General features: G+C 42.9%; 1 long non-coding RNA gene across 1 annotated transcript in view; it reads right to left on the reverse strand.

Annotated features, from left to right (window-relative positions):
• Positions 1-16,334: 16,334 nt before the first annotated feature.
• Positions 16,335-22,263, reverse strand: part of LOC128402589 (uncharacterized) — a 34,390-nt gene continuing 28,461 nt past the window's right edge. Inside the window, exons 2-3 of the long non-coding RNA XR_008327749.1 lie at positions 17,906-18,040; positions 16,335-16,406 (exon numbers count right to left, since the gene is read on the reverse strand). This is a non-coding gene — a long non-coding RNA (uncharacterized LOC128402589). The remainder of the gene's footprint in view (positions 16,407-17,905; positions 18,041-22,263) is intronic.

A 22,263-nucleotide genomic window follows, 5' to 3' on the forward strand; every position in this document is an offset into this window, starting at 1 on the left:
TCACAGGCAGGATGAGCCATGAGATGGAAAAAGCAGGTATGATAGGAAGGTGCATCCTTTCTATTTAGCACACACAGAATTGTAAAAGAGAGAAGGCTTCAGTAGGAACATACAATCAACTTGATTATACTGGGCCCTCATAGCAGCACAACAAGGCCACCATTAGCACTGAAAAAGGAGCAAATATTGAATTTGGGCATCCCAAAGGCATCTGGTTGGCCACTGTGAGAATAGAATGCTGGATAAATGGCCTTTGATCTGATCCATTTTAAAATTTAAGAACATTTTTTCCTTCTTTTCTTTTGTTCCCCCACCCACCCAAAGTCCTCCATATCACTACCTAGCCACACCAGCTCTGACAATTAGAAATGGCTCATCATAGAATGCATATTTGATCTATTATGTAGTGCATTCATATATTTTTACACTGAAGGACACCATCTAGAATTCTTCCCTTGGGCACCAAAATATCTTGGGCTGACCATGTGTGTGCACATGCGTTGCTTGAGCCTTACTGCCCTTTGCACAGAATGTTGTGCCCCATCTTCATCATTCTGTCTAAAGAGCACATGGATTCCCTCCTTTGACTCTCCTACATTCAAGCTTTACTTTAGACCTCTTGAGTTAGTCGACAAGGTCTGTGTATCAGATTTGCAAGTGGTTGTTCAGACTTTATCAACACTCCTATGGATTCAGAGGTTTTACTTTTTGGTTTGGTTTGGTCTCCTTACTTCCCTACTTTGTGCAAGTAAGGCAAAGTAATGACTCTGAAGCTGTCCTTGGTCTGCCAGGCGAGCAAGCCTTCAATCCCACTACTTGCTCAGTTTTCATAACACTGTGGTTTGCAGTGATCACAAAGGTGGCTGAAGAATGAACAAAAGAAAAAGTTACCACTGCTAAATGCAAGAAAAATGATCAGAATTTGTGAAGCTCAGAGGGACATTTATTCAATAATGTTCAGGAATCCTTTTCCTCTGCCAGATTTAGCCACAAAGGGAGGCCCTATGCTGTCTGGCTGCCCCACATGCTTAGCTTGGTTAGATGAGGCTGAAAGAGGGGAGGGAATGATATCCCAGGCACAAAGATGGGATAGTGCCATAAAAATGCAATCTGAGTTTATGACTTAATAAGGTTGCAATGACAGATCACAGGATGTGGTGTGGACTGCTGAACCTTCACACACAATGTTCAATAATGGACAACTCTAAACACAGCTGGTTGGTATCCTCAATCACCCTTATCCATTCTCAATGTTTCATCCTGGCCCATGAAACATACACAAAACTGACACACATCTAACCAATATCCAGGCAGAAAGGAGAGTGATTTTCATAAGCATATAAAACCCCCCACTAAAAATGCCTTCCTGTTTTGTGACCTTTTCAGGAAGAGATACTACCTTTTCAAGAAGCATATGCCCTAAATAGGTTCAGTTTGCCCTCAAATGCCTTATGTGATTCCTGTTTGATGAGGGTTATTCATGTGACTAGTCAAAGGAGCATTACCTCCACCCTAAATTGGCTTTAGAGTGATATCAGCACACTACCAATGTGACTAGCAATGTAGTCTCATTATGACAAGCACTCAGATGAAATTATGGGGATTTACATCTTAAAACTTGTGCCCAGGTTTTAAGGAGCTTCATGACAGGAAAAGCTGGGTGTCCTGCAGTGTAAGTCAACAACAAGCAGGGGATCGGCTCAGTGATCACTGAGAAATGAAAATGAAAGATGCAAACTTTATACCTGAATGTAGTCAAGAACAGCATCTGGCTCTTGGCAGTGAACATAGGCTGCTACGTCAAGCTCAGTCATAATAATGTTCCATTGAAGGCAGTGGGGTTTGTTCTCATATGTATTTTATTTGCTCTACAATATCTACCCTACTTCTTGGCCCATAAATGAACTGTCATAGTAACTTAACACATTATCAAAATTAAGTGTATATTATACAATAAAAGGAAGAAGACAAGTGACCATACCCCACTGAAGTGAAGGATAAAATGGCCAAGGATTTGTGGATTTAAGGTTTCAGATCACCTCTTTGTTTACATTAAGTGCAGGCTGTAGGATCCGTAAGTCTTGTAATATATTTTTGGAAATTACAAACACACAAACATGGATAATGGATTCTTACTTAATACTTACTTGTCCCTTTAACAGATACTTTTACACACACACAAAATACTACTACAAGTCCATTGTCTTATTAGGTGTTCCAAATTAAATTATTATTGCATGTTGAGTAACAACTGGTTATTAAAAACATTTCATCCTCTGTTACAAAGAGGAAATGTGAACATAATACCACCACTTGCCTTGGTAATATCCCTCAGCACAGACAAGGAAACAATTTAGAGGGCCACATGATTTTGGAGCAATAGCTTGAACAACTGACATATTTACTGAGCTTTCAAAGCCGCAGGCAGGACAGATGTTTGAATCAAAACAGCCCAGGAAGGCTAATGGGATCCTTACATGGCCTTTAAAGATGTATGTGTTCCTAATTGCCAATGATGCTTATGGAGCCAGTTATTGTAGAATCTTAGCACCTACTGCTGTTTAATGCATTCATCCTCAAAACACCCCTGTAGTTATTATTAGCTCAATCGTTTCCTATCAGTAATGTAAGTGCAGAGAGGTTAAGTGAATGGCTAATGTCACACAGATGCTATAGCTTGGCCTGGACTTGAACCCATTTTTCTCAACATTACAGACTATCACTCTAACCCCATGAATATATTATCTCTCAAGTGAACCATTTTACTTCCCCAGCCACCAGACCTCTTGTGCAGAATGTGTCCGCACTGTTGTAGACTGCTTACAACCCTGATATCCTGCTTACCCAACTTTCCAAAAACATTTCTGTTAGAAAGAAAGGGGCATATAGAGTTTTCCATGTGACAGTAAACGTATCAAAGACTTTATGTCTCCAACATGGTACTCAACATGCTTTCTCTGCATACTAAAGTAAAGCTCTTACTTATGATGACTTCTATACAGTGGTACCTCTAATTACGGACTCGAGCCGTTCCGGGGTGCCATTCGCACCTCGAAAAGTCCACAACTAGAGTGCCGCTTCTGCGCATGTGCACGGCATGAAAGAGTGCTTCTGGGCATGCACAAAGCACGCAGAACGCCTCACACACATGCACGGGGCGATACCTGGAAGTATACACTTTGAGGTTTGCCACGTTCGTATCCTGAAAAAACGCAACCAGAGACTGACGTAACAAGGGGTACAACTGTAATGAGACAGTCCTGAGTTACTTTGGAGATCCTGCACCCTTCCTATATATGGACCTTGTGTCTCAAATAATATATTTTAGAAGACATCTGAAAGCAGCCCTTTTTAGGGAAGCTTTTAATGTTTGATGCATTACTGTATTTTAATATTTTGTTGGAAGCTGCCCAGAGTGGCTGTGGAAGCCCACCCAGATGGGCAGGGTATAACTAATAAATATTATTATTATTATTATTATTATTATTATTATTATTAACAAAGGAATTCCTACACAATGATTGATACACCTTACACAAAGAACTTGAGATAGCAGTTCCTCACTTGAGTAAGCACCAGGAAGAGGAGGAGAAGGATTTCTAAGTTGGTCGGATCTGTTCTGTTTCATTGTTGTTGCAATTCTCACCTGTGACTTTCCTGTTATTTGATCAGTACTTGGCTGCTTTGCATGAAGAGGTAGCTGTGCTTTGACTTCTCCATTAATACTGACAACAGGGGCCTACCATTCAATTCAGTGAGTCACATCTACTGACTTTCACCTTTCTGTCCAATTCCTCTTCCATCTCTTGCACGGGGGCTAATTTAGTTCTCTGGGGCTTCCAATCTATCCCTTTTCCTATTATACCCAGCCTTTTGATGCTTTCCCCCCTAGTCTCAGAAGTTATTACCATTTGCTGCCTTTGCCCCTTTGTTCTATTCTGTTCCTTCTGAAGGTCTTCTCCCTCATCCAGAAAATAGCCACATTCCTCATGACCTCTTCTTTTAGCTTTATTCCCAACTCAATGCCCTCCACTAACACCCACCACTACTCCCCTTCCAGAGCTGCAGTGGTGGAGTCGGTATTCTTGCCAAGTTCTGCCATCTCTAACCCCTGATTTTTCCCAATTCTCACTGCTACCCAAGCTTCAAAATTCATTCCACGTGCTTCTGCGGTCCTTTCCTGTGCTACAGAATCACCCTGGCTCCATTTCAACTTTCTTATCTGACACTGACACATAGTTTCCTACTCCCACTTTGCTCCTTAGTGACTTCAACATATACACTGATAACCTCATTGACCCAGTGGCCTTCTGCTGTCTCTCCCTAACTTCCTCCTTTAGCCTGTGAACCCGGCCTGAAAATTTGGACTGATTCCCACACCCACTGTCATGGCCACTTGTGGTCTCTAGGGATCTTGTGGTCTCCTAAGCATTTATCTGTGCCAGAACTCTCCACTGCAGAAAATCCCCCCTCACCAACCATTACTTCTGTGCACCCCACCCTCTCTGCTATGCCTCTTTCCCCTTCCATGACCAGCAATCTATCAACACTGGTACTCTGTGGCAGAGAGAAGTCCAGAAGCTGAAGCAGGAGAGGAGAGAGGCCAAGAGGCAGAGATGGATCAGACTGGTGAACAGTGACATGTGTGTTCCCCTCCTACTGCATCAAGCTCTCCTCTTCCCTTGTCTCCCAAAACCAGAAGAGGGATGAAAAGAGCAGAGGAGAGGTTGGCTGCATGCAAGTGCAGTCTCTGATTGCTTGGGGGGGAAACCCAGAGAGGAAGGGACTTAGGAAGCTGTGGGAAGGGGACCTTCAGGGATGAGTTGCTGTGTTCTTCAGGCCTGACACTCCGCCAAGTCTGTGCAGATCATGCTTTGGCTAATAAATAGTTAACTCCAACTTGCAAGGTGTGATTTACTGCCAGCTAGCCCCTGGGCCTGAGAGTCCCTGTCCCTACTTCAGGACCAGTGATGATTCCTTTTCAAAGAAGGGAAATATTTCAATGAAGATGGATTTTCGTCTGGAGTGAACAAATCATGGCAGAAAAATCTGTGCCTAAGTCCCTTTCCAAGACTTCTCCATTACCAATATGCAAAGCCAAAACAATAAACAAAGCAGAAACAATGCCTCCCTCACTGTATGCATCCCTGCTGTAATGTCTGTGGCTAACATCAGAGGCGGACTCGCAGCAGGAGTCCCTGTGCTGACTCACTCGCAGCGAACAAAGGAGATTCCTGACCATTGTTATTTCAATTATTTTCATTAATTCATTCATCACTTTAATTTTATCCTTCTCTTCCCAACCACAGGGAAAGGACAGTGTGGTTTACATCTGGAAATGTGTTTCTCAGCACTGGAACAAAGGAACAAGCCTCAAAAAAAATTTCAAAATCTTGAAAATGCTGATTATTTCACTGCAGAATCCCCTTCAACATTATCTCTCTTAAAAAAAAAAATAGGGGAAAGAAGCAAAGTTAATTAGAAGCACTTCAAATGTAATAATTCATGTTAGTTATGGGTCATATTATGGATCTCTACAATACAGAAATCTTTATGGTTATGAAATCTGGGGAAGCCTCTTTCAAAATTCTACATCGTCAAATCTCCCAGTTTTTCAGTGGCTCCTGCCTGTCGCTTGATACACTAAGCAAGGAGTTTCTACATGCTTATTTAAAAAAAAACACAACTTGAGTGGGGTTCCACATTCAGAGACGTATTCTCATCATTTATTTATTTGTTTATTATAGTTTTATACTGCCCTTCATCATAAGATCACAGGGCGGCCCACAGGATAAAATACAGGATAAAAACAAGTAAATAAGTTAAACAAAACAGCAAAACAATAACGCCTCCCTTCCCACAGACACATTTAAAAAGCTGTAGAATATTAATCAGCCAAAAGCCTGGTTGAAGAGGAATGTTTTCACCTGGCACCTAAAAGTAGATCATGAAGGCGCCAGGCGAGCCTCCCTGGGACAGCATTCCACAAATGGGAAGCCACTGCAGAGAAGGTTTGTTCTTGTGCTGCCACCCTCTGGACCTCACACGGAGGAGGCACACAAAGAAGGGCCTCAGATGATGAACGCAGAGTCCAGGATGGTTTATATGGGGAGAGGCGGTCCTTCAGGTATTGGCATATTGTGTGTCTTGCTTAGCCTTCTCATCAGTGCATCAAGAAGAGCAGGGTTAGGATGGCAGTTTTATGAATTCCCATTCCTTATAGCAAGGGCTGCCCTCCGTCACAGGCAATCTTCTGGAGAGCTTATGCAGAAGTATGTGTGGATTACCACTGGGTAGTCCAGGCTAGAGGGTTGTGGAGGTTGTGTTGCTGTGGTTCAGCAGAGCTCATTCTCCCTCATCAGGAAATGTCTCCCTAAGTACATTAAGGATCTTATTCCTTATGCTCCATCTCTGTCATGGAGATCCTCTGATGAGGCACTCCTTGTGGTTCCCTATGCCCTTGAAGTTCAATTGTCTATTACTAGGGAGCGAACTTTAGCATGGCTTTGTCCTGAGGAACTCCCTGCCAGGAGAGATTCAACAGGAACCATTCCTGGCTTCATTTAGACATCTCCATAAAACGGTGTTATTCGGACAGGCCTTTGCAATGTGAATTTCTTTTTACCTTCTGTTACCAGAACAGTTTTTATTGCTTTTTAAAAAAATGTGTGCTATACACTGCCTTGCTACATTTTTCATGCAAGTGCGGCCAATAAATATTTAAATAAATTAATTTAAAGCAGGCTACCACTACGTCACCCTTTCCATCAAGTGGCCTTTTCACACAGGCCATTTCTGAGATGAATGAGTCCCTGTGGAGTGGCTTTTCCTCTCGGTGTCAAAGGGTCTTGTGAAAATGCCCTCACTTGATAAGAAAACAAATTGTCGCATGGGGCTCATTTAGAAAACTTGCTGAAGATAATCCATTAGAGCATTTTCAGAAGTGATTTAAATACAATGTCTTTGCTGAAGAGCAAGAGCTTGACACAAGTTGGGGTTCACCCTAGATCTGAGTTACAAATGCGCACTTTTACAGTGGTTTACTTTTCCCTTTCCTTCCTGTTTCTTTCCCCACATTCTCACATGAATCTAAAGTGGGGAAATTATGTCCTGGTGTTTCTTCTTCCTAAAAACAATCCTACAAAGTGGACCCCATTGAAGAAAGCATGTAGTCCAAATGTGCCCTTAGGGTGTACATCAATTCTTGTGTACTCGTGATGATAACAAACCCATTGATATTAAATTTGGCATCTGCATTGTCTACATGGGAAGCACTCCAGATAATCTATCGGCACCTTACCACCTCTCTTTCTGCCACTTAAAAGTATACCGAAAAATATGGAAGTGTTTTAAATAAATACAAGGAAGGTAACCTTTTCTCCGGTTTGGAATTTCCTCCCCAAAGAGGCATGCTGAGCTACAATAATACAAGTGTTTTGTTGCCATCTGAACACCTTCTTATTTGCCCAGACATTTTAGATTTTAGGTTATTTTTGCTTGTTTGCTCTCTCTTATGCTTCGGTTTGCTTTGGTTATTTTGTACGTTATTGTGTTCATTTGTTGGTTTTAAATTGTATTTATACATTGTGCCTGAATTAGTTCCCCTCTCCCAGACTTTTGTATGCTCCTCTGGAATCTTTTGATGAAAGGTGATTTACAGAGATCATATATAAAATATAATATACTGTAAATGGTGTTAGCACGGGGGATATTTACATCTCAGTTTCCCTTTGACATACTTTTACTCCTGTTTACAGCTCAGTAAATACACACACATACACACATCAAGTCAGAATAACAATATTCTTAATCAGAGATGGGCGCATTTACTGGAATATTAAAGGATGTTTCATCATTGCTCTTCCATGAAGTAAATGTGATCCTTAAACCGTCTCTGTGGCAGCCAAACATAGCTAGGTCAAGTTTGTTTCTCTGTGTGAGTCAGAAGATAAAAGAAACTCCAAAGGGTAGTCATGACAGTTGGGTCCTGCTATCTAGCAGTTTCTTGGTCACAAAGAAAATCATTTTATTTCTCAGGTCTTATTCAAACCCTTCTGAATCAGACAAGTCACTTACATTCCTGTGTTACGTGGACAAATGGAGTTAGGAGCCTGTTCCAGTAAGTTTCCTGGAAAACCAGGCTGAATTCTTCCATACAGATTCCTCCTTAATATGTATGGCATATTTCATGCTGCCAAAGAATTGTGGCATGCAATGCTGCCGTACCAGCCTTTTCTATGGAACTGCCATCCTTTCTTCACTCACTTTTAATATAGTGTTCAGACAGCCCAAATGCCAAATTATGCTTTGTCAGCCCCAATCTGCAGTTGTAATAAAAGGCAATTTCAGCACTCGTGCATAGTGCTATGGCAGAAAGAGGGGGATATTCCATGGCGGAGCTACTGCCACTTCTTAAGATCTGCCAGCTCTTGGTGGCCAGGACAGAAGGCTGGGGATGGTTTTCCTTCCCCCTCCTCCCTGCTCCATATTTTCTTTTTCTTTGGCAATCTAAGGGAAGGAATGAACTACACCAGATCCAGTGCTGGAATGCTTGAGATCTCATTTTTTGCTCAGGCAGGGGTCAGCAAACTTTTTCAGCAGTGGGCTGGTCCACTGTCCCTCAGACCTTGTTGGGGGCTGGACTATATTTTTTTGGGGGAGGGGGAGAATGAATTCCTATGCCCCACAAATCACCCAGAGATGCATTTTAAATAAAAGGACACATGCTACTCATGTAAAAACATGCTGATTCCCAGACTGTCCATGGGCTGGATTTAGAAGGCGATTGGGCCGGATCCGGCCCCCGCGCCTTAGTTTGCTAGGGAAACAAAAGTGCTTAACATCTTTCAAATCTTGGGTGACCCCCCCCCAACACCTCATTTTGGTCAGTCGAACATCTGCACATGCAGAGCTTTCAGAGGGTATACCAGTGCACCTTGGGAAATAAGCGCCATCCTACTGGTGAATTTTGGCAAAGTGGCATTTACACCAATTGCAACAGCACCATGGCTAGCTGAATGACAGCTGTAGGATTGCTCTCACAAGGTTTTTCAGGACTTCTATGCTTTTGTATTTTAAGATGTTGCCGTTTTCAGGTTCAGCCCATTAACTATATTTCTTCCTGTTAATTTTGCCAGGGGATCAGTGATGAATGGACAGCTAATCACCTTTTGACTAGACTCTCCCAATTGCCCCAATTTCAGTATCTGTTCTCATGGAGGGGTAGACTCTAATAGCTGAATAGCTTGTGTGTTTTTTTTCTTTCTTTGAATAGCGAAATAGCATTATTTTGCTAGGAAAAAATGAAAAGAACAAAAATTCAAGGAAATGAGTAATCAAAGCCATCTTCTCTGTGGAAACAGAATCTGTCATTGGAGCAATTGAGAAAGGCTATTCAAGGGGGCAATTAACAGGCTAGTTATCCTTAACCCCCCAGCCAGAATCATCAGGAAGCAATAAAACAGGCTCAACATGTAATATTGAAGATGCCAGCATTATTTGCTGAACAGGATTTATTTGCATGTAAACTGGGGTGGTCAGAAGCTCACAGATTTGGACTTCAAGAAAATTAGGGGTAAAGTCTGAGGACATGAAAGTGGTGAAAAAATAGGGGGGGTGAAGGGTTCTGCTGCGACTCTTTACTATCGGCAACAGTGGTAGAGATGGTGTTCCTTTCTTCCCACAGCACCCCTTGGAATAGTGCAGTCATGTGACCTGTTATTGTTCCATGGGCAATGAAATGTGGTGGCAGGTAGTGGTTCAGCTAGTAAGAGCACTTGTGTGTTCCACACAGTCCACATTTGAAATTCCCCCAGATAATAGCCAAAATCCCCCCCCCCGAAACTCTTGTAGCACTATTATAATAGGACCATGGCAGTGATTGGAGGTGGAGACTTTTACAGTGTTCTGAATTTCTGCAGAATTTTTTTTCCTTTACATAAATTCATTAGTAAAATTAATAGATGCCAATTTCCAAATACAGTATCAGTTTCAAAGTTTTTATCTTTGTTTACTAAATACCAGCAAAATAAACATGTTAAATTACATCGCTCTCTAAAGCATCAGAAAATATTCCCATGCAAGCTGAACCTTTTCCGATACACATTACCCTTTGGAAATTGCCCTAATTTACACTGGAGATTTTTCTCTCTGCAAGGGGCTTATCAATAGCAGACCATCAGCTGATCTCCAATGGGGTCTTGCAGAACCCTTTGATGGGAACTTTGAAGGCTGTGCCTTTGATGGCACAGCTAGATGGCAAACCATGTGGGCAAAAAATATATATCAGCTGACAGCCCTATCAAATCTGGTGGTTGACAAGTGGACAACCTCACCCAATAGTCAAATATGGCTGACAGGGGTGGGGGAGATCATGAAATGTCCCACCAGTTAGAGACCTAGACAATCTCACACACTACATGTAAACTCATCGTTCTGGGTGCATGAGAGAACAGAATTCCAAGACCTCTGTTTACAAAATCTTTAGGAAAGTCAAATGTTTCATACTCTTGCTAACCCCCCCCCCATTCAAGTTAAAATGCTTAAATGTGCCTTTTAACAACCAAGGGATCTTCCTATCCCAGATAAGAGGAACAAATATAACACTGGGCACATTAGCAGATGTAATTTTCAATTATATGAATTTGTCCTGATTTGTTTATAATAATACATTTATTGCAGGCCTCTCATACAAATGGTTAAGGAAGGAATGATTGAATATTTAAAGGTTCCCAGAAAAAAAGAGAGAAACCAAGTACTGAAAGAATATAAATGAGTCACTGAAAAAAATCCATCATGTTATGTTAAAATATGATACCTAATCATTTACAGGAAATTAGTGAAAAGATTGACTGGCAAAAGAAAACACCTAATCAGAATGCCTTCATTCATTCCTTGTTGCAGGGTGATACGAGATGAGTGAGCAGAGAAGAAAGATAAGTCAAGAAGGACCTGGGAAAAGAAGAGGTCAAGAACAAAAAGGAACAACAAAAATAATATAGGGGCTCAGGGCTAGAGAGACTAAATCGCAGAAACATTTTTCCTTAAAAATAACAACACATAGACAGTTTCCATAACACTTCCTTAGCACAATAAACTTCAATTATCCTCTTTCAAAGAAGAAGCTAGAAGGGTGAGAAGAATACATATAACTGAAGAAATCAAAATGAGAGGTTGTCATTAATATGAGCCAAGCCATGTGTTGAGTTGACCAGTTAAAGCAAACAGAGAGTCTGGGTCAGTTCTCCTGATTGATCTTTCAATATAAGCATTGTTTCTGAGATTATTGTTCTTATGAATGTGATTCACAGCCTGTTAGTTAACTAGCCAGCCAACTCCAGAGAATACTCCACTTGCCAATTTCTATTAGAATGTCAAATGTATTAACTGTGTGACATGGAACATGTTTTATAAATGTGGGAGTGGCGATATAGAGAGAATCAAATTGACTTTGGCATCTATGGCAAAGTTGCCTTAAAGGATGAAGCAGATTTTTATGATGTTCCCAATCATATTCCACTGAACCTAATCCCCACCTGAAATATACTTACTATAAACTGTTAAGGGCTTGAGCAGGTCAGTTTTCTTCCTGTTCCATCTATTTTTCCTTTCCTTTCCTTTCAAATTACAAATGAATATACTTCTGCATACTAAGGAGTCCCTCAAGTACGTAGAAATCCCCTTATATTTGGCTGTTCCTCCATCACTTTCAAACTAAGGGCCCAAAATTGTTGTTTTCCCTCTGATATATTTTTAGCTCATTGCCCTTACCATAGTTTCAATCAGAAGAATCATATATTGCCCCCACCATGTCTGTTGTTTGCATACAAGACAACATAAATCAATTTCTACTTCAAAAAATAGTAACCTAAAACAAAAGCTGTCAAGTGACTATGCAGATGCATAAGAATATCGAACGCTAAGAGTGGCTCAAACAGAAATAGCCTCTTTAGTATTACTTTGTTTGTTTATTTCATCTATTTCTGTACCACCTAACTTACAAGAGAACAAAGACCCTCTTAAATAAAGTGATATTTACAAAAGACAGAACCAGGAACATCAGCCAGTGACAGTCTTAATATTCCCCCTCCCCAATATAAAGTGACACGCTACAATTCTAAGCAAGTATGATATGTCTGGAAGATCAGACTGTACAAAAATCTCCTGTGACTATTCAGGATTGGATAGAAATTCAATTCAGTATGCATGGCAGGGATAGTACCTGTGGTGGGGGACACATTGTGCTCCTTCTAAGGCACCTTTGGTCCCTACCCTGCACACAGCTCTCATTTGTGGCCTTAGAAGCTGTCAGCATGCGACAATGGCCACATCGCTGGGATGGCTTCAACTGGCTGGCTAAACCAGGTAAGGGCAGCCAATGGGTCTCAAACCCTCAATGAGTTAGGGACTTCCTCTGCATGTGAAGACAGGCTCTGGCAGATTGAACGGATGAGACTAATAGTGGGTCCATTGGTTAAGAAGGTAGTTTCTGCACAAGCTGCACAGGGAAGTGAGGGACAGATGGGGGTTGCCAACCTGGGAATGTAGCCCTTCTAGGGCAATAGTGTGACTGCCACACAATAGTGTGACTGCCATTGACTTCAAGTAGCACATCTGTGCTGGCAGAGACTGTGCTGGCAGAGACTGATGTTCAAATTATTTGAGGGCACCAGGTTGGGGGAGGCTGTGGTAAAGCAGTTTCCCTGCTTTCATACCTCCCTGCCCTCCCTCTGCCATCTGATCCTTTCTGTTCATCCTCAGAAGCTTTAAATAGTCAACACCATTTCCAAGACAAGTTTGAGCTTGCCCTTAAACACTCCAGGAATAATCCTTGAGAGTTTGCTCAAATGTGTGCGTCTATCCCTGTAACAACATATCTCAGAGCTGGTCCTGACTGAGGTCACTCATAAAGAACTGAAATGCCATTCCCAATAGATGAGAGGGTGGCATATAACAGGGGCCCCAACATCCTGGCACTGGCGCCATTGTTTTGTCTCCCAGAGCTATCTATGTGCATAGTGAAGCTTGTTTCAGCGAAACCTAAACTGAAAGCCTGCCATCCAAAAAGAACACAGAGATCCACTGTGATCTGGAGGTGAACCAAACTGTTTATTTCCATGTATGATGATTTCATCTATCTAATACATTTGTACAGCTTCAGAAATGCCAAGGATCTATTCTCAGAGGTGTGGAGTGCCTTCGTAGAACATTTTAAGTAGTGGTTCATTCTGAAGGCACAGTTGGGTGCTGATGGAGGGGGGGAGCATTACATATAAAATCCAGGTATTTAAAATTACATTCCACTAAAATATGAAGCTCTACAGCCAGGTTCAGCTCTACAACCTGTTGCCACGGATGTCACAGACACTATCCAATGGCAGTGGCAGTGTGCAGCTGCAAGATACCTTTTTTAAATAGGAAAATGTGGTTAAAAGTGGTCCAAATGTAATTGTTTTAAATGAAGAAACATCTGCTATCACATAGTTCAGTACACTTTGGCATGATACACAGCACCCAACTGAATACTGTGTGCAGTCAGACCAGGATCCTCAAATTCTGTTCCATATGTGCTAAAAGAAGGGAAAAAAGCAAAAATGAAATCTGGCCTACGTTCAATAAACTGAGTGGGAACATCCACACTTCCACTGCTGATCCTCATAGGCTAGAATTACAGTAAGGAAGTTGGAGAGTTATTCTCTAAGGCCACACCCACACCATGCATTTAAAGCAGTACCATACTACTTTAAACTGTCATGCCACCTTGCCTCCCCACCCCACCCCAAATCTTTGGAACTATAGTTTGTTAAAGGTCCTCCACACACAGCGCTACAATTTTGAGAGTGAGCATAAGAAGAGCCTGCAGGATCAGGCCAATGGCCCGTCTAGTCCAGCATCCTGTTGTCCCAATGGCCAGCCAGATGCCTGTGGGAAACCACAAGCAGGATGCAAGCACAAGAGCCCTCTCGTCCCCTGCAGTTTCCAGTAACTGGTATTCAGGAGCATAAATCATGTGATGCTAATTGCAGGGTAGGGGAGAGGAACACCTGAACAGAGCTTGTATGCTTTTGTGAAGCATTTTACTACAGGACACCTGTGCTCCTGTGCACTGGTAAAACAACCCAGCCCAAAAATCTAGAGAGAATTTTGGATGAGCATTTTGGAACCACCACAAAGTCAGAGCACTATCCTCTGAATTGTATCCTGGTACTTGTCGTTGTCCCTTCAACAGAGAAAGGAGTCATGGTTGCACCCTTTGAAAGCAATGGAATCAGAGAAAGGAAAATCCTCTCCTTAAGGTCCCTGAAGCTGCAGGTGTTAGCAGCAGGCTGTCACAAAGATAGCATGATACAGCCAAGTAAATGATTACATGTGTTATTATGATAAAACTTCCTTTGCTGATAATTTAGTTCCTGTTTACCTGTCCTGATATCCTACAAGCTGGCTTGAGCAAACTGCTTCTCATCGTCCTTGCCCCATTTGCCCTCCCTCTTCATTCAGATGCACAGTGAGATGTTTGGGAAACATCTGTAAGATTGGTCCTGATTAAATTACCGTAAGTTGCAACCACATCCTAAAACTGACAACTGGATTCGCCCTGGGTTTGGGCTCCAGGGAAGAGACAAACCATTGCGATGGGTTTTGCCTTCAAATTCCACTTTTCCCTAGCTTTGGAAAACAAACTATTTCCCTTGTTTTAATTTAAGGGTCAAATGAAGGGAGGAAGAGGCAGGAAGAATCTCTAAAGTATACAAAGGTACCTTCCAGCATATTGCCAGCAGGGGTCATGCATGTGACGGCATCAATTCAGGTAACACAACTGACAAGTCCTATCTGTTTGACAACAGGAAAGGCTTTTGGTGATCTAGCTGATCTCTTCCCATACAAAGCTTTTCCTCTTAACCCTCCATATACCATTCCCATTTGTGCCTGTTTTAGCAGAGCACAGAGAGTTCAAAGAACTGCCTCTGTCGGTGATGTGCTAGGTGGCGGGAGGTAGGGACTGGGAAAGAGGAGGAAAGGCCTGTCACCCCCCCCCCCTTTGCCTCACCCCCTCTCCCAGTGTGTGGGTGGTTTTTTTTGCTTTTTACGGTGCCAATTAACGGCAAGCTGGGGTAGGTGGGAGGTCAGTGCAAGAAGCCTCCCTTCTGCCCCCCACCACACCACGTGTCATCGTCTTTCAAGCATCTGCCAACTCAGTTTGGTCGGTGGAAGGGAAAGGCCGGGCAGCTTGTTTGGTTTTCTTTTCTTCGTGGGCACTTTACTACTTCAAAAGGCTCGCCTTTGGTTCACAGGGGCCAGAGGGCAAAGGTCAATGGGCACAGCTTGACCTCTCTTTCACCCACCAAAGAGGAAAAGGAGGGGAAGAGACACTTTTCTACTTTAATCTTTCTTCCGCCTCCCATTGTTCCTCAAAGTTTTGTGGAGGGAAACAATGGGCTCCTTATAAGCTCACACTTCCACACGGAATATACTGAAGGAGTAAATAGAACACACACGAATTCCACCTGAAGGAGAAATTGAGGGGTCGTCCCCCCCCCCCCGCATTGGAATGTAACAAATATGTTGATGTCTTTTAGAAGCAGTTGTTTTATTTTGTATTTGAAACACACACACACACACACACACACATGTCTCTCTCTCTCTCTCTCTCTCTCTCTCTCTCTGTGTGTGTGTGTGTGTGTGTAAAAACACTCACTAGCCCTAGGGTATTGAGGAGTAAGTTAACATTTCACAAAGCTCTCCACAGCTGGTGATTATATCCCTTGCAATGTGTACAAAGACATTCAGAAAAGGAGCAGAGAAAGTAAACAGTATCACTTCTGGGGAAGATTTGGGGGTGCGGGGGAAGGAGGAGGAGAAGCAGATGAAATTTAATCTGGCAGGCAGCCCAGCCACCAACTTAAAACAATACAGAGAAGGGAAGCCAAAGAGGAAAGAAAAACAGAGGGGAAAGTGTGGAGAGACCAGCGTGTGCAAAGGGAGGCGGGGAGCCCTCCACAAAGGTTTCAGGAATCTTTGGGGGCCACTAAATAGCAGATTAGATTGCAGGACTAGGCTTCAGGGGGCTAAATTCCTGCCTCATTATATAATGTGTGTGTGAGCATTCTTAATTGAATTGGCAGAGCCCCCAGCTGTTTACCTCTCATTGGAAAAAATGAGAGGAAGGCACCGGGCCTTGAAAAAGGCAGACACAAAGTCGTGGCTTTGGCATCCGAGAAAACAAAGCAGAAAATAGCATTGTGTTGGCTTCAAGCTTTGCCGTTTTGTTTTAGAACTAGTTTGCACTTAACAACTTGGATATAACTGCTGTGTTAAGACATTTTAACACGATGCTTACCTACAGCATCTGCATGAGGCACAGCTGGGCATAGGTGTTGTCCCTGGTCATGCTGAAAGGCTATTGCAGACTGAAAGGAGATTAACAGGATGGTCATGCCTGCTACTGCCACCCCAGGGTTAGCTTAGTTGTGATCTTACCAGCAGCTAAGTCAGAAGCTCAATGACAGCTACTGAAACAAGTGTCAGCCTAGCAATACTGACAGACCCTTCCAAGGTAGCCCAAGTAGCCCAAGAGGCCTGTCGCAGATGATGCTCCCAAATTAGCCATGCAGGAGAGTCACCAATTAGGGTGACCACTTAGGCATTGCCCCAGATGAAGAAATTCCTCATCAAAAAGAAGGCACAAATTTACACAGCATTGACATATGATAAATTATATGAAGTAGGTGCAAATTTAGACGTAATTACTATAAATGAAATAGAAATGCAATATATTTCACCACACTGGAGAAAACTGTGACTAGGTGGCCTGTGTGCCTGCTCAATCTGCTGTTCAGGCACTACCTGTTCAGGCGAGTAAGAGGGGACATGGTAGAATTTTATAAAACTATGCACAACATCGGGAAAATGGATTGAGAAAAGTTTTTCTTCCGCTCACATAACACTAGAACTCATGGGCACCTACTGAAGTTGAATGTTGGAAGATTTAGGAAAGATAAAAGGAAGTACTTCATGCACACGCTCCCACAGGAGGCAGTGATGGCCACCAACTTGGATGGCTTTAAAAGATTAGACAAATTCATGGAGGACGAGGCTGCCAATCACAATGCCTATGCTCTGCCTCCATGGTCAGAGGCAGAACGCTACTGAATACCAGTTGCTGGAAACCATAGAAGAGGAGAGTGCTCTTGTGCTCAGGCCCTACTTGCAGATTTCCCACAAGCTTCTGGTTGGCCCCTCTAATAACAGCATGATGGGCTAGATGTGCCATTGGCCTGATCCAGCAGGCTGCTCTTACGTTCTTATGAGAGTGATTAAACTTGGGGTGTCTGTATTAATTTTCCTACTTAACTGCAGGTATTTTTTTGGGGGGGTGAATCTGAATGTAGTACTTAACTGCAATGCATCTTCAGCAAATTATATGACTTGGTGTTATCTGGCAGGGTTATATTTTCAAAAGAGCTCTTGATTAATTCAAAATGGGTTCTATTGAAACCCTGTCCAATTATCATAAGTGGAACAAGGATGGTAGCATTTCTTTTCTCATAGGGATTCTCCATCTGGAATCCTGTGCTTGGTTACCTGGAAGTCAGCTCCACTGAACTCAATGGAACTTATTTCAGAGTAGACATATGTAGGACTGCATTGTTGGTATATGAAATGTAGAAGACAGTGATAAATTGGACTATTGACCTGAAAAACACAATGGAGCGACCTAAAATCAACAAATATTCTGTTATAGTGGTGTTTTATAGGCTTTATTTGTGGATACAAACTAAATATTTACCATTGCCCCTGCTGGCCCAGTAAGTTTTAAATGGCTCTTCGAGAAATCTTAACTCCTCCTCCATTCCCAACAATACAGATGGGGGAGATGGGGCCTCTAGCTTATTGGAACTCTGCTCACCTTCCAAGATGGGTCTTGCTCATCAGAAGCCTACCAGGTCATGGTGACCCTGATCTCAGTAATGTAGTCTGAGTCATCATAGCAATGGGAACAGGAGAAGGGAGAGCTGCCATGTTTTTAGATTATCCATCCTCACTAGAAAAAAGACAAAATACTTTTTTTAAAAAAAAGTTTGCAAACTTCACCCAAAAAAGGTAATGGGATTATATCAAGCAATATACACCTTTAATTCATTAGGTACCTCAGCCCTCCTTCCCACCCTTTTCAATGATTGTCTTAAGTTTCACATATGGTGAGTTGAAAATGGTGGTTGCTTTATATTGCTCCCATGATGCCCCACACCAAGCACTGTGCAGACCACTCCTGAAGAAATCCTTATTGAACCCAGAGGATTATAACTACTGATGGCAAGTGACAGGTGTCCCTTTTTTGGGTAACTTGTTGGGAGCAAGTGGTTACTGGTCAACCCAAAGACCTAGTAGATGAAACTGATTGGATTGACTTCAACCTGGATTCTGGCCCAGATTTGAACCTGGAATGTCATTGGTTGCCAAAATGAATTACATACAGTGGGAGAGACAGGAAGAATACAACCCCATTGGTTCTGTTAGATCTCTTGGCAGTATTTGATACCATTGGCAAAGTTTTGTCTCCCAACTTAAAACTCTGTGGGTTGGAGATTGCAAGCACTGTTTTGGGTGGCTCCATTTTTACCCTGAGGACTCATTCCAGGAGGTGGCATTCAGCCCCATGCTATCTAGTTTGGGGGTCCCTTGGTGATCCAGGGTTTTAAAGGGTTGCCCTCTGCTGCAGAATGTTACCATACTTTATATCTGAAAAGTTGATCACTTGCCCTTGTCCTGCCATTATACTTATTATTTCTTCTTGTAGAATACCACAAAACTTGCAGCAGTATTCATTGATCCATACTCAGGACTTTCCCACAGATTATCCTGGCCACACAGTTTTGTTTTGTTTTTTAATGCATACCATCAGTATGGAATTTTCAAAAGGCTGAGACTTTAATCTCATTTCGATATGACCACTGTCAACTGGGCCTCCAAGACCTCTCTTTGGGCTTAGGTAGCCTTGACCTTTGAACTCATCTGACCAACATATCATGAGCTTGACTTTCAAAGACATTGCAGCAGAGGGAAAATTCTGAATTTGGGATATATTGCATGCACACTTTTCCGCCTGGAAGCCAACTGGCCACTGGGCTTTGCACATAAATAAAGGTGAATCTGCTTCACTCATGAATCTGCTACAAGTGATTCCCAGGGCAAGAGAAGATGAAAGATCTGCAGCTTTGAACTCTTAAGCTAAGGCTGTAAATTAAGGCTTTTCTTCCATGGCAGGGCCAATTTAAATGGGCGGGAATAGCATATCTTGCTCTCTTATCTTGGGCTGGTTGCATCCAGTTTCAGGAATGAAAAAAATGCATGTTCAACTGCCGTCATATGTCTATATTCTCTTTTTGGAGGAGAGAGCACTGATTAATACCTCTAGACAGCTCTCCACCTACTGCCTATTTCCCTGTCTTTGCTGCCCGTTACATTAATACAAGGGGGACGCGGGTGGCACTGTGGGTTAAAGCCTCAGCGCCTAGGACTTGCCGATCGAAAGGTCAGCAGTTCGAATCCCCGCAGCGGATTGCGCTCCCGTTGCTCGGTCCCAGCGCCTGCCAACCTAGCAGTTCGAAAGCACCCCCGGGTGCAAGTAGATAAATAGGGACCGCTTGCTAGTGGGAAGGTAAATGGCGTTCCGTGTGCTGCACTGGCTCGCCAGATGCAGCTTGTCACACTGGCCACGTGACCCGGAAGTGTCTGCGAACAGCGCTGGCCCCCGGCCTATAGAGTGAGATGGGCGTACAACCCTAGAGTCTGTCAAGACTGGCCCGTATGGGCAGGGGTACCTTTACCTTTACTTACATTAATACAGATCTGGTGCCAGCAGTCAGTTGGGTTGGGCAACAGAAGCACCCACACTTTGACCCACACCAGCTTTGCTGCCACCCCTTGCCCTCTCCTCCAGGGCCCTGCACAGCACAGCACACAGCTATTCTAGTGGTGGGCAGGCAGATGTGCCACCTCTGAATGGGAGAAGAAAATACACCACAGATGTTTTGGGAATGGAATATGTGCACTGAAACTGTGTGTTTAGGCACCCTGCTGAGAGCCAACTGAAGTCTGGCACCAGCCCTGCATTCTTAGATTGTGTTCACTACCCACTTGGTCCAAATTCACTGAAGGTAAGAAGAAGTCTTCCATCCCTTGCAACCAGCTAAGGATCAAGCCCTAAGCACATACATTAGAGGGACACGGGTGGCGCTGTGGTCTAAACCACTGAGTCTCTTGGGCTTGCCAGTTGGAAGGTCGGTGGTTCAAATCCTTGCAATGGAGTGAGTTCTCATTGCTCTGTCCCAGCTCCTGCCAACCTAGCAGTTTGAAAGCATGCCAGTGCAAGTAGATAAATAGGTACAGTGGTACCTCTGGTTAAGAACTTAATTTGTTCTGGAGGTCTGCTCTTAACCTGAAACTGTTCTTAACCTGAGGTACCACTTTAGCTAATGGGGCCTCCCGCTGCCACTGCACCACCGCCACACTATTTCTGTTCTCATCCTGAAGCAAAGTTCTTAACCCGAGGTACTATTTCTGGGTTAGCGGAGTCTGTAACCTGAAGCAACTGTAACCCAAGGTACCACTGTACTGCTGTGGCAAGAAGGTAAACAGTGTTTCTGTGAGCTCTGGTTTCTGTCATGGTGTTCCGTTGTGCCAGAAGCGGTTTAGTCATGCTGGCCACATGACCCAGAAACCTGTCTGTGGACAAATGCCAGCTCCCTCGGCCTGAAAGCCTGAAAGCGAGATGAGCGCCGCAACCCCATAGTCACCTTTGACTGGGGTACTTCACCCTCCAATACTCCCTGGGCAGCATTTAATACTTGAACCCTTTCCATCTACCACCAACAGCAAAAATGCTACCCATCCAACAGCACGTGGCTATTTAAAGAAAGCTAAGGGTGATGAGAAAAGGCACAGTTTCTCCCTCAGGAAAGCTAGCTCTATTTTTAAAAGCTTAATGAGAAATAGAAGAAACTTGGGTTAGCCAAAAGAATGAAAATAAATGGGTCCTCTTCTCCCCACAGTCACCAGCTCTTTAGCTGAAAAATGCATGGTTTTGGTTTGCCTGCAGGTGATCACTTTGTATCGACTCAGACATTTTGTTGCTATAATCTAATCAAAAGGGGAGACATAGTGCCATTTTTTAAGACAAGATGTCTTCCCAGTTCCTCCTCTACAGTGTCTATTTCCTTAAGCAAGGAAGAATCCAGCCAGTGGTTTACATTATGGTGCTCCCTTACCTTAGGTTTTTGTTTTTTTTGTACCATGGGGGCATTCAGGAGAGGAACATGAGACACTTCAGGATGAAAGACACAACCAATAGGAGAGATGTGCCCAAGACACTGCAGAAGGTGCTACTGCTCATTGCCTCCCGTGCATGTGGAACTACTTTGTGTAGAATCCCCCCATTTGAGGGTCTTTCATGATAAATCGGATTTGCTGTAGTTCCACTATGGGATGCCACCTGAATCTGACATGCATCACCAAAGCTCAGTTGGATGATGCCATGGGCTTGGCTATGCCCCTGCCAGGGTTCTCTAAGCCATATACAAAATGAAGAGGTGTGTTGAGTGACTTTCCATTCTGCTTGAAGTGCACAACGTGGTTTTCTTTGGAAACTGAATTCATTCAATTTGGTTATATCCTGTGCTTCTGGCTCAAGACCAGAACCTATGATCCTACTATTACGATACGATACAATACGATATCTTTATTGTCATTTTCCCATACAGAACAATGAAATTGAAAAACTACATAAAACATTCAAAAACTCCTAAAAACTCTGAAACCCCATTTTTAAATACACTATACTATACTATACTATACTATACTATACTATACTATACTATAAAAACCCCTAAAAACTCTGAAACCCCATTTTAAAATACACTATACTATACTATTATATAGACCCTCTGGTAGTTTGAGAGAACAGAGGGTAGGGGCAGGGGTGATATGGTGGCATTGTTGGAATACCCTACCCTAGAACTTCTTCTGCCAGTAGTGCATGAACGATCCTTTCTTTTTCAGCAATCAGAATGTTGGTGTGCATTCCACAATATCAAAGCTTCTCCTGTAAAGGCTTGGGGTCAGCAGGTGACTTTCCATTTTAGTGTATTATCCACAATGTTAACTTGTATCCAATATGTCACCAGCTTTAGAACTCTGAAATCTTACACCCAGAAATTATTACTCTTATTCCATTTTGTTTATGAAAATAATTGGGGAGATGAAGAG

This window comes from Podarcis raffonei, chromosome 1 (assembly GCF_027172205.1).
Source record: "Podarcis raffonei isolate rPodRaf1 chromosome 1, rPodRaf1.pri, whole genome shotgun sequence".
NCBI classification, from domain to species: Eukaryota; Metazoa; Chordata; class Lepidosauria; order Squamata; family Lacertidae; genus Podarcis; species Podarcis raffonei.